The sequence below is a fragment of the Haliotis asinina genome, chromosome 5 (assembly GCF_037392515.1).
Source record: "Haliotis asinina isolate JCU_RB_2024 chromosome 5, JCU_Hal_asi_v2, whole genome shotgun sequence".
Taxonomy (NCBI): domain Eukaryota; kingdom Metazoa; phylum Mollusca; class Gastropoda; order Lepetellida; family Haliotidae; genus Haliotis; species Haliotis asinina.
The window spans coordinates 2,448,169-2,461,364 of NC_090284.1; the positions used below are offsets into that span (position 1 = coordinate 2,448,169).

At 41.4% G+C, this 13,196-nt stretch overlaps 13 non-coding genes across 13 annotated transcripts; all 13 read left to right on the forward strand.

Annotated features, from left to right (window-relative positions):
- Window positions 1–1,222: 1,222 nt before the first annotated feature.
- Trnas-cga (transfer RNA serine (anticodon CGA)) lies at window positions 1,223–1,304 on the forward strand. The gene has a single exon. It is a non-coding gene; the product is annotated as a tRNA-Ser (tRNA).
- Window positions 1,305–2,403: 1,099 nt separating this feature from the next.
- Trnas-cga (transfer RNA serine (anticodon CGA)) lies at window positions 2,404–2,485 on the forward strand. Its single transcript has one exon. It is a non-coding gene; the product is annotated as a tRNA-Ser (tRNA).
- Window positions 2,486–3,149: 664 nt separating this feature from the next.
- Trnas-uga (transfer RNA serine (anticodon UGA)) lies at window positions 3,150–3,231 on the forward strand. Its single transcript has one exon. It is a non-coding gene; the product is annotated as a tRNA-Ser (tRNA).
- Window positions 3,232–4,169: 938 nt separating this feature from the next.
- Trnas-cga (transfer RNA serine (anticodon CGA)) lies at window positions 4,170–4,251 on the forward strand. Its single transcript has one exon. It is a non-coding gene; the product is annotated as a tRNA-Ser (tRNA).
- Window positions 4,252–4,915: 664 nt separating this feature from the next.
- On the forward strand, window positions 4,916–4,997 carry Trnas-uga (transfer RNA serine (anticodon UGA)). Its single transcript has one exon. It is a non-coding gene; the product is annotated as a tRNA-Ser (tRNA).
- Window positions 4,998–5,935: 938 nt separating this feature from the next.
- Window positions 5,936–6,017, forward strand: Trnas-cga (transfer RNA serine (anticodon CGA)). The gene has a single exon. It is a non-coding gene; the product is annotated as a tRNA-Ser (tRNA).
- Window positions 6,018–7,116: 1,099 nt separating this feature from the next.
- On the forward strand, window positions 7,117–7,198 carry Trnas-cga (transfer RNA serine (anticodon CGA)). The gene has a single exon. It is a non-coding gene; the product is annotated as a tRNA-Ser (tRNA).
- Window positions 7,199–7,862: 664 nt separating this feature from the next.
- Window positions 7,863–7,944, forward strand: Trnas-uga (transfer RNA serine (anticodon UGA)). Its single transcript has one exon. It is a non-coding gene; the product is annotated as a tRNA-Ser (tRNA).
- A 938-nt stretch (window positions 7,945–8,882) lies between these two features.
- Window positions 8,883–8,964, forward strand: Trnas-cga (transfer RNA serine (anticodon CGA)). The gene has a single exon. It is a non-coding gene; the product is annotated as a tRNA-Ser (tRNA).
- A 664-nt stretch (window positions 8,965–9,628) lies between these two features.
- Trnas-uga (transfer RNA serine (anticodon UGA)) lies at window positions 9,629–9,710 on the forward strand. The gene has a single exon. It is a non-coding gene; the product is annotated as a tRNA-Ser (tRNA).
- A 938-nt stretch (window positions 9,711–10,648) lies between these two features.
- Trnas-cga (transfer RNA serine (anticodon CGA)) lies at window positions 10,649–10,730 on the forward strand. Its single transcript has one exon. It is a non-coding gene; the product is annotated as a tRNA-Ser (tRNA).
- Window positions 10,731–11,394: 664 nt separating this feature from the next.
- On the forward strand, window positions 11,395–11,476 carry Trnas-cga (transfer RNA serine (anticodon CGA)). The gene has a single exon. It is a non-coding gene; the product is annotated as a tRNA-Ser (tRNA).
- Window positions 11,477–12,564: 1,088 nt separating this feature from the next.
- Window positions 12,565–12,646, forward strand: Trnas-uga (transfer RNA serine (anticodon UGA)). Its single transcript has one exon. It is a non-coding gene; the product is annotated as a tRNA-Ser (tRNA).
- The last annotated feature ends 550 nt before the right edge of the window (window positions 12,647–13,196 follow it).

The following is a 13,196-nucleotide window of genomic DNA, read 5'->3' on the forward strand; positions in this document are numbered from 1 at the left end:
CAAGAAGTTGCTTGAGTCTGTTTGACTTGACTGCCGTGAGTGCTGTGATGGCCGAGTGGTTAAGGCGTTGGACTCGAAATCCAATGGTATATTCCCGCACAGGTTCGAATCCTGTTTATAGCGTCTTACTTTTAGTTTTGCTATTTAACTAAAGCTGACTTTCTACAAGATAGTTCCTTTACTAGTGAGGGGATATGGGAGTTCTGTGATGGCCGAATGGTTAAGGCGTTGGACTCGAAATCCAATGGGTTATTCCCGCGCAGGTTCGAATCCTGTTCACAGCGTATCTTTTTGCATGTTGTGTGATTAACGTCTTTCTTTTGGCATCTCGTTTGAAAGGCCACTGGTGAATACTGTTGGATGACACAAAATATGACAAAAGACTGGCCCGAGTAAAAAGTAGACAGCTCAACTGAAAGAAAATTAAAGAAATCGTAGACAAAATTTAGAAAGTCAGATGAAATGTTTGTTAGTTTATTTCCTAAACATTGTGTGCTGTGTATGGACGAGTGTGTCGAGGATAGAATTTGTTATTGTGCATTTGGAATAGTATTGATGTGTCATTTTGAGCTGGTGAAACCCTCCCAAGAAGTTGCTTGAGTCTGTTTGACTTGACTGCCGTGAGTGCTGTGATGGCCGAGTGGTTAAGGCGTTGGACTCGAAATCCAATGGTATATTACCGCACAGGTTCGAATCCTGTTCATAGCGTCTTACTTTTAGTTTTGCTATTTAACTAAAGCTGACTTTCTACAAGATAGTTCCTTTACTAGTGAGGGGATATGGGAGAGCTGTGATGGCCGAGTGGTTAAGCCGTTGGACTTGAAATCCAATGGGTTATTCCCGCGCAGGTTCGAATCCTGTTCACAGCGTATCTTTTTGCATGTTGTGTGATTAACGTCTTTCTTTTGGCATCTCGTTTGAAAGGCCACTGGTGAATACTGTTGGATGACACAAAATATGACAAAAGACTGGCCCGAGTAAAAAGTAGACAGCTCAACTGTAGAGTGGGAGAAAGAAAATGAAAGAAATCGTAGACAAAATTTAGAAAGTCAGATGAAATGTTTGTTATTTTATTTCCTAAACATTGTGTGCTGTGTATGGACGAGTGTGTCGAGGATAGAATTTGTTATTGTGCATTTGGAATAGTATTGATGTGTCATTTTGAGCTGGTGAAACCCTCCCAAGAAGTTGCTTGAGTCTGTTTGACTTGACTGCCGTGAGTGCTGTGATGGCCGAGTGGTTAAGGCGTTGGACTCGAAATCCAATGGGATATTCCCGCACAGGTTCGAATCCTGTTCATAGCGTCTTACTTTTAGTTTTGCTATTTAACTAAAGCTGACTTTCTACAAGATAGTTCCTTTACTAGTGAGGGGATATGGGAGTTCTGTGATGGCCGAATGGTTAAGGCGTTGGACTCGAAATCCAATGGGTTATTCCCGCGCAGGTTCGAATCCTGTTCACAGCGTATCTTTTTGCATGTTGTGTGATTAACGTCTTTCTTTTGGCATCTCGTTTGAAAGGCCACTGGTGAATACTGTTGGATGACACAAAATATGACAAAAGACTGGCCCGAGTAAAAAGTAGACAGCTCAACTGAAAGAAAATGAAAGAAATCGTAGACAAAATTTAGAAAGTCAGATGAAATGTTTGTTATTTTATTTCCTAAACATTGTGTGCTGTGTATGGACGAGTGTGTCGAGGATAGAATTTGTTATTGTGCATTTGGAATAGTATTGATGTGTCATTTTGAGCTGGTGAAACCCTCCCAAGAAGTTGCTTGAGTCTGTTTGACTTGACTGCCGTGAGTGCTGTGATGGCCGAGTGGTTAAGGCGTTGGACTCGAAATCCAATGGTATATTACCGCACAGGTTCGAATCCTGTTCATAGCGTCTTACTTTTAGTTTTGCTATTTAACTAAAGCTGACTTTCTACAAGATAGTTCCTTTACTAGTGAGGGGATATGGGAGAGCTGTGATGGCCGAGTGGTTAAGCCGTTGGACTTGAAATCCAATGGGTTATTCCCGCGCAGGTTCGAATCCTGTTCACAGCGTATCTTTTTGCATGTTGTGTGATTAACGTCTTTCTTTTGGCATCTCGTTTGAAAGGCCACTGGTGAATACTGTTGGATGACACAAAATATGACAAAAGACTGGCCCGAGTAAAAAGTAGACAGCTCAACTGTAGAGTGGGAGAAAGAAAATGAAAGAAATCGTAGACAAAATTTAGAAAGTCAGATGAAATGTTTGTTATTTTATTTCCTAAACATTGTGTGCTGTGTATGGACGAGTGTGTCGAGGATAGAATTTGTTATTGTGCATTTGGAATAGTATTGATGTGTCATTTTGAGCTGGTGAAACCCTCCCAAGAAGTTGCTTGAGTCTGTTTGACTTGACTGCCGTGAGTGCTGTGATGGCCGAGTGGTTAAGGCGTTGGACTCGAAATCCAATGGGATATTCCCGCACAGGTTCGAATCCTGTTCATAGCGTCTTACTTTTAGTTTTGCTATTTAACTAAAGCTGACTTTCTACAAGATAGTTCCTTTACTAGTGAGGGGACATGGGAGTTCTGTGATGGCCGAGTGGTTAAGGCGTTGGACTTGAAATCCAATGGGTTATTCCCGCGCAGGTTCGAATCCTGTTCACAGCGTATCTTTTTGCATGTTGTGTGATTAACGTCTTTCTTTTGGCATCTCGTTTGAAAGGCCACTGGTGAATACTGTTGGATGACACAAAATATGACAAAAGACTGGCCCGAGTAAAAAGTAGACAGCTCAACTGAAAGAAAATGAAAGAAATCGTAGACAAAATTTAGAAAGTCAGATGAAATGTTTGTTAGTTTATTTCCTAAACATTGTGTGCTGTGTATGGACGAGTGTGTCGAGGATAGAATTTGTTATTGTGCATTTGGAATAGTATTGATGTGTCATTTTGAGCTGGTGAAAGCCTCCCAAGAAGTTGCTTGAGTCTGTTTGACTTGACTGCCGTGAGTGCTGTGATGGCCGAGTGGTTAAGGCGTTGGACTCGAAATCCAATGGTATATTACCGCACAGGTTCGAATCCTGTTCATAGCGTCTTACTTTTAGTTTTGCTATTTAACTAAAGCTGACTTTCTACAAGATAGTTCCTTTACTAGTGAGGGGATATGGGAGAGCTGTGATGGCCGAGTGGTTAAGGCGTTGGACTTGAAATCCAATGGGTTATTCCCGCGCAGGTTCGAATCCTGTTCACAGCGTATCTTTTTGCATGTTGTGTGATTAACGTCTTTCTTTTGGCATCTCGTTTGAAAGGCCACTGGTGAATACTGTTGGATGACACAAAATATGACAAAAGACTGGCCCGAGTAAAAAGTAGACAGCTCAACTGAAAGAAAATGAAAGAAATCGTAGACAAAATTTAGAAAGTCAGATGAAATGTTTGTTATTTTATTTCCTAAACATTGTGTGCTGTGTATGGACGAGTGTGTCGAGGACAGAATTTGTTATTGTGCATTTGGAATAGTATTGATGTGTCATTTTGAGCTGGTGAAACCCTCCCAAGAAGTTGCTTGAGTCTGTTTGACTTGACTGCCGTGAGTGCTGTGATGGCCGAGTGGTTAAGGCGTTGGACTCGAAATCCAATGGTATATTCCCGCGCAGGTTCGAATGCTGTTCATAGCGTCTTACTTTTAGTTTTGCTATTTAACTAAAGCTGACTTTCTACAAGATAGTTCCTTTACTAGTGAGGGGATATGGGAGAGCTGTGATGGCCGAGTGACTAAGGCGTTGGACTTGAAATCCAATGGGTTATTCCCGCGCAGGTTCGAATCCTGTTCACAGCGTATCTTTTTGCATGTTGTGTGATTAACGTCTTTCTTTTGGCATCTCGTTTGAAAGGCCATTGGTGAATACTGTTGGATGACACAAAATATGACAAAAGACTGGCCCGAGTAAAAAGTAGACAGCTCAACTGTAGAGTGGGAGAAAGAAAATGAAAGAAATCGTAGACAAAATTTAGAAAGTCAGATGAAATGTTTGTTAGTTTATTTCCTAAACATTGTGTGCTGTGTATGGACGAGTGTGTCGAGGATAGAATTTGTTATTGTGCATTTGGAATAGTATTGATGTGTCATTTTGAGCTGGTGAAACCCTCCCAAGAAGTTGCTTGAGTCTGTTTGACTTGACTGCCGTGAGTGCTGTGATGGCCGAGTGGTTAAGGCGTTGGACTCGAAATCCAATGGGATATTCCCGCACAGGTTCGAATCCTGTTCATAGCGTCTTACTTTTAGTTTTGCTATTTAACTAAAGCTGACTTTCTACAAGATAGTTCCTTTACTAGTGAGGGGACATGGGAGTTCTGTGATGGCCGAGTGGTTAAGGCGTTAGACTTGAAATCCAATGGGTTATTCCCGCGCAGGTTCGAATCCTGTTCACAGCGTATCTTTTTGCATGTTGTGTGATTAACGTCTTTCTTTTGGCATCTCGTTTGAAAGGCCACTGGTGAATACTGTTGGATGACACAAAATATGACAAAAGACTGGCCCGAGTAAAAAGTAGACAGCTCAACTGAAAGAAAATGAAAGAAATCGTAGACAAAATTTAGAAAGTCAGATGAAATGTTTGTTAGTTTATTTCCTAAACATTGTGTGCTGTGTATGGACGAGTGTGTCGAGGATAGAATTTGTTATTGTGCATTTGGAATAGTATTGATGTGTCATTTTGAGCTGGTGAAAGCCTCCCAAGAAGTTGCTTGAGTCTGTTTGACTTTCATGCCGTGAGTGCTGTGATGGCCGAGTGGTTAAGGCGTTGGACTCGAAATCCAATGGTATATTACCGCACAGGTTCGAATCCTGTTCATAGCGTCTTACTTTTAGTTTTGCTATTTAACTAAAGCTGACTTTCTACAAGATAGTTCCTTTACTAGTGAGGGGATATGGGAGAGCTGTGATGGCCGAGTGGTTAAGGCGTTGGACTTGAAATCCAATGGGTTATTCCCGCGCAGGTTCGAATCCTGTTCACAGCGTATCTTTTTGCATGTTGTGTGATTAACGTCTTTCTTTTGGCATCTCGTTTGAAAGGCCACTGGTGAATACTGTTGGATGACACAAAATATGACAAAAGACTGGCCCGAGTAAAAAGTAGACAGCTCAACTGAAAGAAAATGAAAGAAATCGTAGACAAAATTTAGAAAGTCAGATGAAATGTTTGTTATTTTATTTCCTAAACATTGTGTGCTGTGTATGGACGAGTGTGTCGAGGACAGAATTTGTTATTGTGCATTTGGAATAGTATTGATGTGTCATTTTGAGCTGGTGAAACCCTCCCAAGAAGTTGCTTGAGTCTGTTTGACTTGACTGCCGTGAGTGCTGTGATGGCCGAGTGGTTAAGGCGTTGGACTCGAAATCCAATGGTATATTCCCGCGCAGGTTCGAATCCTGTTCATAGCGTCTTACTTTTAGTTTTGCTATTTAACTAAAGCTGACTTTCTACAAGATAGTTCCTTTACTAGTGAGGGGATATGGGAGAGCTGTGATGGCCGAGTGACTAAGGCGTTGGACTTGAAATCCAATGGGTTATTCCCGCGCAGGTTCGAATCCTGTTCACAGCGTATCTTTTTGCATGTTGTGTGATTAACGTCTTTCTTTTGGCATCTCGTTTGAAAGGCCACTGGTGAATACTGTTGGATGACACAAAATATGACAAAAGACTGGCCCGAGTAAAAAGTAGACAGCTCAACTGTAGAGTGGGAGAAAGAAAATGAAAGAAATCGTAGACAAAATTTAGAAAGTCAGATGAAATGTTTGTTATTTTATTTCCTAAACATTGTGTGCTGTGTATGGACGAGTGTGTCGAGGATAGAATTTGTTATTGTGCATTTGGAATAGTATTGATGTGTCATTTTGAGCTGGTGAAAGCCTCCCAAGAAGTTGCTTGAGTCTGTTTGACTTTCATGCCGTGAGTGCTGTGATGGCCGAGTGGTTAAGGCGTTGGACTCGAAATCCAATGGGATATTCCCGCACAGGTTCGAATCCTGTTCATAGCGTCTTACTTTTAGTTTTGCTATTTAACTAAAGCTGACTTTCTACAAGATAGTTCCTTTACTAGTGAGGGGACATGGGAGTTCTGTGATGGCCGAGTGGTTAAGGCGTTGGACTTGAAATCCAATGGGTTATTCCCGCGCAGGTTCGAATCCTGTTCACAGCGTATCTTTTTGCATGTTGTGTGATTAACGTCTTTCTTTTGGCATCTCGTTTGAAAGGCCACTGGTGAATACTGTTGGATGACACAAAATATGACAAAAGACTGGCCCGAGTAAAAAGTAGACAGCTCAACTGAAAGAAAATGAAAGAAATCGTAGACAAAATTTAGAAAGTCAGATGAAATGTTTGTTATTTTATTTCCTCAACATTGTGTGCTGTGTATGGACGAGTGTGTCGAGGATAGAATTTGTTATTGTGCATTTGGAATAGTATTGATGTGTCATTTTGAGCTGGTGAAACCCTCCCAAGAAGTTGCTTGAGTCTGTTTGACTTGACTGCCGTGAGTGCTGTGATGGCCGAGTGGTTAAGGCGTTGGACTCGAAATCCAATGGTATATTACCGCACAGGTTCGAATCCTGTTCATAGCGTCTTACTTTTAGTTTTGCTATTTAACTAAAGCTGACTTTCTACAAGATAGTTCCTTTACTAGTGAGGGGATATGGGAGAGCTGTGATGGCCGAGTGGTTAAGCCGTTGGACTTGAAATCCAATGGGTTATTCCCGCGCAGGTTCGAATCCTGTTCACAGCGTATCTTTTTGCATGTTGTGTGATTAACGTCTTTCTTTTGGCATCTCGTTTGAAAGGCCACTGGTGAATACTGTTGGATGACACAAAATATGACAAAAGACTGGCCCGAGTAAAAAGTAGACAGCTCAACTGTAGAGTGGGAGAAAGAAAATGAAAGAAATCGTAGACAAAATTTAGAAAGTCAGATGAAATGTTTGTTATTTTATTTCCTAAACATTGTGTGCTGTGTATGGACGAGTGTGTCGAGGATAGAATTTGTTATTGTGCATTTGGAATAGTATTGATGTGTCATTTTGAGCTGGTGAAACCCTCCCAAGAAGTTGCTTGAGTCTGTTTGACTTGACTGCCGTGAGTGCTGTGATGGCCGAGTGGTTAAGGCGTTGGACTCGAAATCCAATGGGATATTCCCGCACAGGTTCGAATCCTGTTCATAGCGTCTTACTTTTAGTTTTGCTATTTAACTAAAGCTGACTTTCTACAAGATAGTTCCTTTACTAGTGAGGGGACATGGGAGTTCTGTGATGGCCGAGTGGTTAAGGCGTTGGACTTGAAATCCAATGGGTTATTCCCGCGCAGGTTCGAATCCTGTTCACAGCGTATCTTTTTGCATGTTGTGTGATTAACGTCTTTCTTTTGGCATCTCGTTTGAAAGGCCACTGGTGAATACTGTTGGATGACACAAAATATGACAAAAGACTGGCCCGAGTAAAAAGTAGACAGCTCAACTGAAAGAAAATGAAAGAAATCGTAGACAAAATTTAGAAAGTCAGATGAAATGTTTGTTAGTTTATTTCCTAAACATTGTGTGCTGTGTATGGACGAGTGTGTCGAGGATAGAATTTGTTATTGTGCATTTGGAATAGTATTGATGTGTCATTTTGAGCTGGTGAAAGCCTCCCAAGAAGTTGCTTGAGTCTGTTTGACTTGACTGCCGTGAGTGCTGTGATGGCCGAGTGGTTAAGGCGTTGGACTCGAAATCCAATGGTATATTACCGCACAGGTTCGAATCCTGTTCATAGCGTCTTACTTTTAGTTTTGCTATTTAACTAAAGCTGACTTTCTACAAGATAGTTCCTTTACTAGTGAGGGGATATGGGAGAGCTGTGATGGCCGAGTGGTTAAGGCGTTGGACTTGAAATCCAATGGGTTATTCCCGCGCAGGTTCGAATCCTGTTCACAGCGTATCTTTTTGCATGTTGTGTGATTAACGTCTTTCTTTTGGCATCTCGTTTGAAAGGCCACTGGTGAATACTGTTGGATGACACAAAATATGACAAAAGACTGGCCCGAGTAAAAAGTAGACAGCTCAACTGAAAGAAAATGAAAGAAATCGTAGACAAAATTTAGAAAGTCAGATGAAATGTTTGTTATTTTATTTCCTAAACATTGTGTGCTGTGTATGGACGAGTGTGTCGAGGACAGAATTTGTTATTGTGCATTTGGAATAGTATTGATGTGTCATTTTGAGCTGGTGAAACCCTCCCAAGAAGTTGCTTGAGTCTGTTTGACTTGACTGCCGTGAGTGCTGTGATGGCCGAGTGGTTAAGGCGTTGGACTCGAAATCCAATGGTATATTCCCGCGCAGGTTCGAATGCTGTTCATAGCGTCTTACTTTTAGTTTTGCTATTTAACTAAAGCTGACTTTCTACAAGATAGTTCCTTTACTAGTGAGGGGATATGGGAGAGCTGTGATGGCCGAGTGACTAAGGCGTTGGACTTGAAATCCAATGGGTTATTCCCGCGCAGGTTCGAATCCTGTTCACAGCGTATCTTTTTGCATGTTGTGTGATTAACGTCTTTCTTTTGGCATCTCGTTTGAAAGGCCATTGGTGAATACTGTTGGATGACACAAAATATGACAAAAGACTGGCCCGAGTAAAAAGTAGACAGCTCAACTGTAGAGTGGGAGAAAGAAAATGAAAGAAATCGTAGACAAAATTTAGAAAGTCAGATGAAATGTTTGTTAGTTTATTTCCTAAACATTGTGTGCTGTGTATGGACGAGTGTGTCGAGGATAGAATTTGTTATTGTGCATTTGGAATAGTATTGATGTGTCATTTTGAGCTGGTGAAACCCTCCCAAGAAGTTGCTTGAGTCTGTTTGACTTGACTGCCGTGAGTGCTGTGATGGCCGAGTGGTTAAGGCGTTGGACTCGAAATCCAATGGGATATTCCCGCACAGGTTCGAATCCTGTTCATAGCGTCTTACTTTTAGTTTTGCTATTTAACTAAAGCTGACTTTCTACAAGATAGTTCCTTTACTAGTGAGGGGACATGGGAGTTCTGTGATGGCCGAGTGGTTAAGGCGTTAGACTTGAAATCCAATGGGTTATTCCCGCGCAGGTTCGAATCCTGTTCACAGCGTATCTTTTTGCATGTTGTGTGATTAACGTCTTTCTTTTGGCATCTCGTTTGAAAGGCCACTGGTGAATACTGTTGGATGACACAAAATATGACAAAAGACTGGCCCGAGTAAAAAGTAGACAGCTCAACTGAAAGAAAATGAAAGAAATCGTAGACAAAATTTAGAAAGTCAGATGAAATGTTTGTTAGTTTATTTCCTAAACATTGTGTGCTGTGTATGGACGAGTGTGTCGAGGATAGAATTTGTTATTGTGCATTTGGAATAGTATTGATGTGTCATTTTGAGCTGGTGAAAGCCTCCCAAGAAGTTGCTTGAGTCTGTTTGACTTTCATGCCGTGAGTGCTGTGATGGCCGAGTGGTTAAGGCGTTGGACTCGAAATCCAATGGTATATTACCGCACAGGTTCGAATCCTGTTCATAGCGTCTTACTTTTAGTTTTGCTATTTAACTAAAGCTGACTTTCTACAAGATAGTTCCTTTACTAGTGAGGGGATATGGGAGAGCTGTGATGGCCGAGTGGTTAAGGCGTTGGACTTGAAATCCAATGGGTTATTCCCGCGCAGGTTCGAATCCTGTTCACAGCGTATCTTTTTGCATGTTGTGTGATTAACGTCTTTCTTTTGGCATCTCGTTTGAAAGGCCACTGGTGAATACTGTTGGATGACACAAAATATGACAAAAGACTGGCCCGAGTAAAAAGTAGACAGCTCAACTGAAAGAAAATGAAAGAAATCGTAGACAAAATTTAGAAAGTCAGATGAAATGTTTGTTATTTTATTTCCTAAACATTGTGTGCTGTGTATGGACGAGTGTGTCGAGGACAGAATTTGTTATTGTGCATTTGGAATAGTATTGATGTGTCATTTTGAGCTGGTGAAACCCTCCCAAGAAGTTGCTTGAGTCTGTTTGACTTGACTGCCGTGAGTGCTGTGATGGCCGAGTGGTTAAGGCGTTGGACTCGAAATCCAATGGTATATTCCCGCGCAGGTTCGAATCCTGTTCATAGCGTCTTACTTTTAGTTTTGCTATTTAACTAAAGCTGACTTTCTACAAGATAGTTCCTTTACTAGTGAGGGGATATGGGAGAGCTGTGATGGCCGAGTGACTAAGGCGTTGGACTTGAAATCCAATGGGTTATTCCCGCGCAGGTTCGAATCCTGTTCACAGCGTATCTTTTTGCATGTTGTGTGATTAACGTCTTTCTTTTGGCATCTCGTTTGAAAGGCCACTGGTGAATACTGTTGGATGACACAAAATATGACAAAAGACTGGCCCGAGTAAAAAGTAGACAGCTCAACTGTAGAGTGGGAGAAAGAAAATGAAAGAAATCGTAGACAAAATTTAGAAAGTCAGATGAAATGTTTGTTATTTTATTTCCTAAACATTGTGTGCTGTGTATGGACGAGTGTGTCGAGGATAGAATTTGTTATTGTGCATTTGGAATAGTATTGATGTGTCATTTTGAGCTGGTGAAAGCCTCCCAAGAAGTTGCTTGAGTCTGTTTGACTTTCATGCCGTGAGTGCTGTGATGGCCGAGTGGTTAAGGCGTTGGACTCGAAATCCAATGGGATATTCCCGCACAGGTTCGAATCCTGTTCATAGCGTCTTACTTTTAGTTTTGCTATTTAACTAAAGCTGACTTTCTACAAGATAGTTCCTTTACTAGTGAGGGGACATGGGAGTTCTGTGATGGCCGAGTGGTTAAGGCGTTGGACTTGAAATCCAATGGGTTATTCCCGCGCAGGTTCGAATCCTGTTCACAGCGTATCTTTTTGCATGTTGTGTGATTAACGTCTTTCTTTTGGCATCTCGTTTGAAAGGCCACTGGTGAATACTGTTGGATGACACAAAATATGACAAAAGACTGGCCCGAGTAAAAAGTAGACAGCTCAACTGAAAGAAAATGAAAGAAATCGTAGACAAAATTTAGAAAGTCAGATGAAATGTTTGTTATTTTATTTCCTCAACATTGTGTGCTGTGTATGGACGAGTGTGTCGAGGATAGAATTTGTTATTGTGCATTTGGAATAGTATTGATGTGTCATTTTGAGCTGGTGAAACCCTCCCAAGAAGTTGCTTGAGTCTGTTTGACTTTCATGCCGTGAGTGCTGTGATGGCCGAGTGGTTAAGGCGTTGGACTCGAAATCCAATGGTATATTACCGCACAGGTTCGAATCCTGTTCATAGCGTCTTACTTTTAGTTTTGCTATTTAACTAAAGCTGACTTTCTACAAGATAGTTCCTTTACTAGTGAGGGGATATGGGAGAGCTGTGATGGCCGAGTGGTTAAGGCGTTGGACTCGAAATCCAATGGGTTATTCCCGCGCAGGTTCGAATCCTGTTCACAGCGTATCTTTTTGCATGTTGTGTGATTAACGTCTTTCTTTTGGCATCTCGTTTGAAAGGCCACTGGTGAATACTGTTGGATGACACAAAATATGACAAAAGACTGGCCCGAGTAAAAAGTAGACAGCTCAACTGAAAGAAAATGAAAGAAATCGTAGACAAAATTTAGAAAGTCAGATGAAATGTTTGTTAGTTTATTTCCTAAACATTGTGTGCTGTGTATGGACGAGTGTGTCGAGGATAGAATTTGTTATTGTGCATTTGGAATAGTATTGATGTGTCATTTTGAGCTGGTGAAACCCTCCCAAGAAGTTGCTTGAGTCTGTTTGACTTGACTGCCGTGAGTGCTGTGATGGCCGAGTGGTTAAGGCGTTGGACTCGAAATCCAATGGTATATTACCGCACAGGTTCGAATCCTGTTCATAGCGTCTTACTTTTAGTTTTGCTATTTAACTAAAGCTGACTTTCTACAAGATAGTTCCTTTACTAGTGAGGGGATATGGGAGAGCTGTGATGGCCGAGTGATTAAGGCGTTGGACTTGAAATCCAATGGGTTATTCCCGCGCATGTTCGAATCCTGTTCACAGCGTATCTTTTTGCATGTTGTGTGATTAACGTCTTTCTTTTGGCATCTCGTTTGAAAGGCCACTGGTGAATACTGTTGGATGACACAAAATATGACAAAAGACTGGCCCGAGTAAAAAGTAGACAGCTCAACTGAAAGAAAATGAAAGAAATCGTAGACAAAATTTAGAAAGTCAGATGAAATGTTTGTTATTTTATTTCCTCAACATTGTGTGCTGTGTATGGACGAGTGTGTCGAGGATAGAATTTGTTATTGTGCATTTGGAATAGTATTGATGTGTCATTTTGAGCTGGTGAAACCCTCCCAAGAAGTTGCTTGAGTCTGTTTGACTTTCATGCCGTGAGTGCTGTGATGGCCGAGTGGTTAAGGCGTTGGACTCGAAATCCAATGGTATATTACCGCACAGGTTCGAATCCTGTTCATAGCGTCTTACTTTTAGTTTTGCTATTTAACTAAAGCTGACTTTCTACAAGATAGTTCCTTTACTAGTGAGGGGATATGGGAGAGCTGTGATGGCCGAGTGGTTAAGGCGTTGGACTTGAAATCCAATGGGTTATTCCCGCGCAGGTTCGAATCCTGTTCACAGCGTATCTTTTTGCATGTTGTGTGATTAACGTCTTTCTTTTGGCATCTCGTTTGAAAGGCCACTGGTGAATACTGTTGGATGACACAAAATATGACAAAAGACTGGCCCGAGTAAAAAGTAGACAGCTCAACTGAAAGAAAATGAAAGAAATCGTAGACAAAATTTAGAAAGTCAGATGAAATGTTTGTTATTTTATTTCCTCAACATTGTGTGCTGTGTATGGACGAGTGTGTCGAGGACAGAATTTGTTATTGTGCATTTGGAATAGTATTGATGTGTCATTTTGAGCTGGTGAAACCCTCCCAAGAAGTTGCTTGAGTCTGTTTGACTTGACTGCCGTGAGTGCTGTGATGGCCGAGTGGTTAAGGCGTTGGACTCGAAATCCAATGGTATATTCCCGCGCAGGTTCGAATCCTGTTCATAGCGTCTTACTTTTAGTTTTGCTATTTAACTAAAGCTGACTTTCTACAAGATAGTTCCTTTACTAGTGAGGGGATATGGGAGAGCTGTGATGGCCGAGTGACTAAGGCGTTGGACTTGAAATCCAATGGG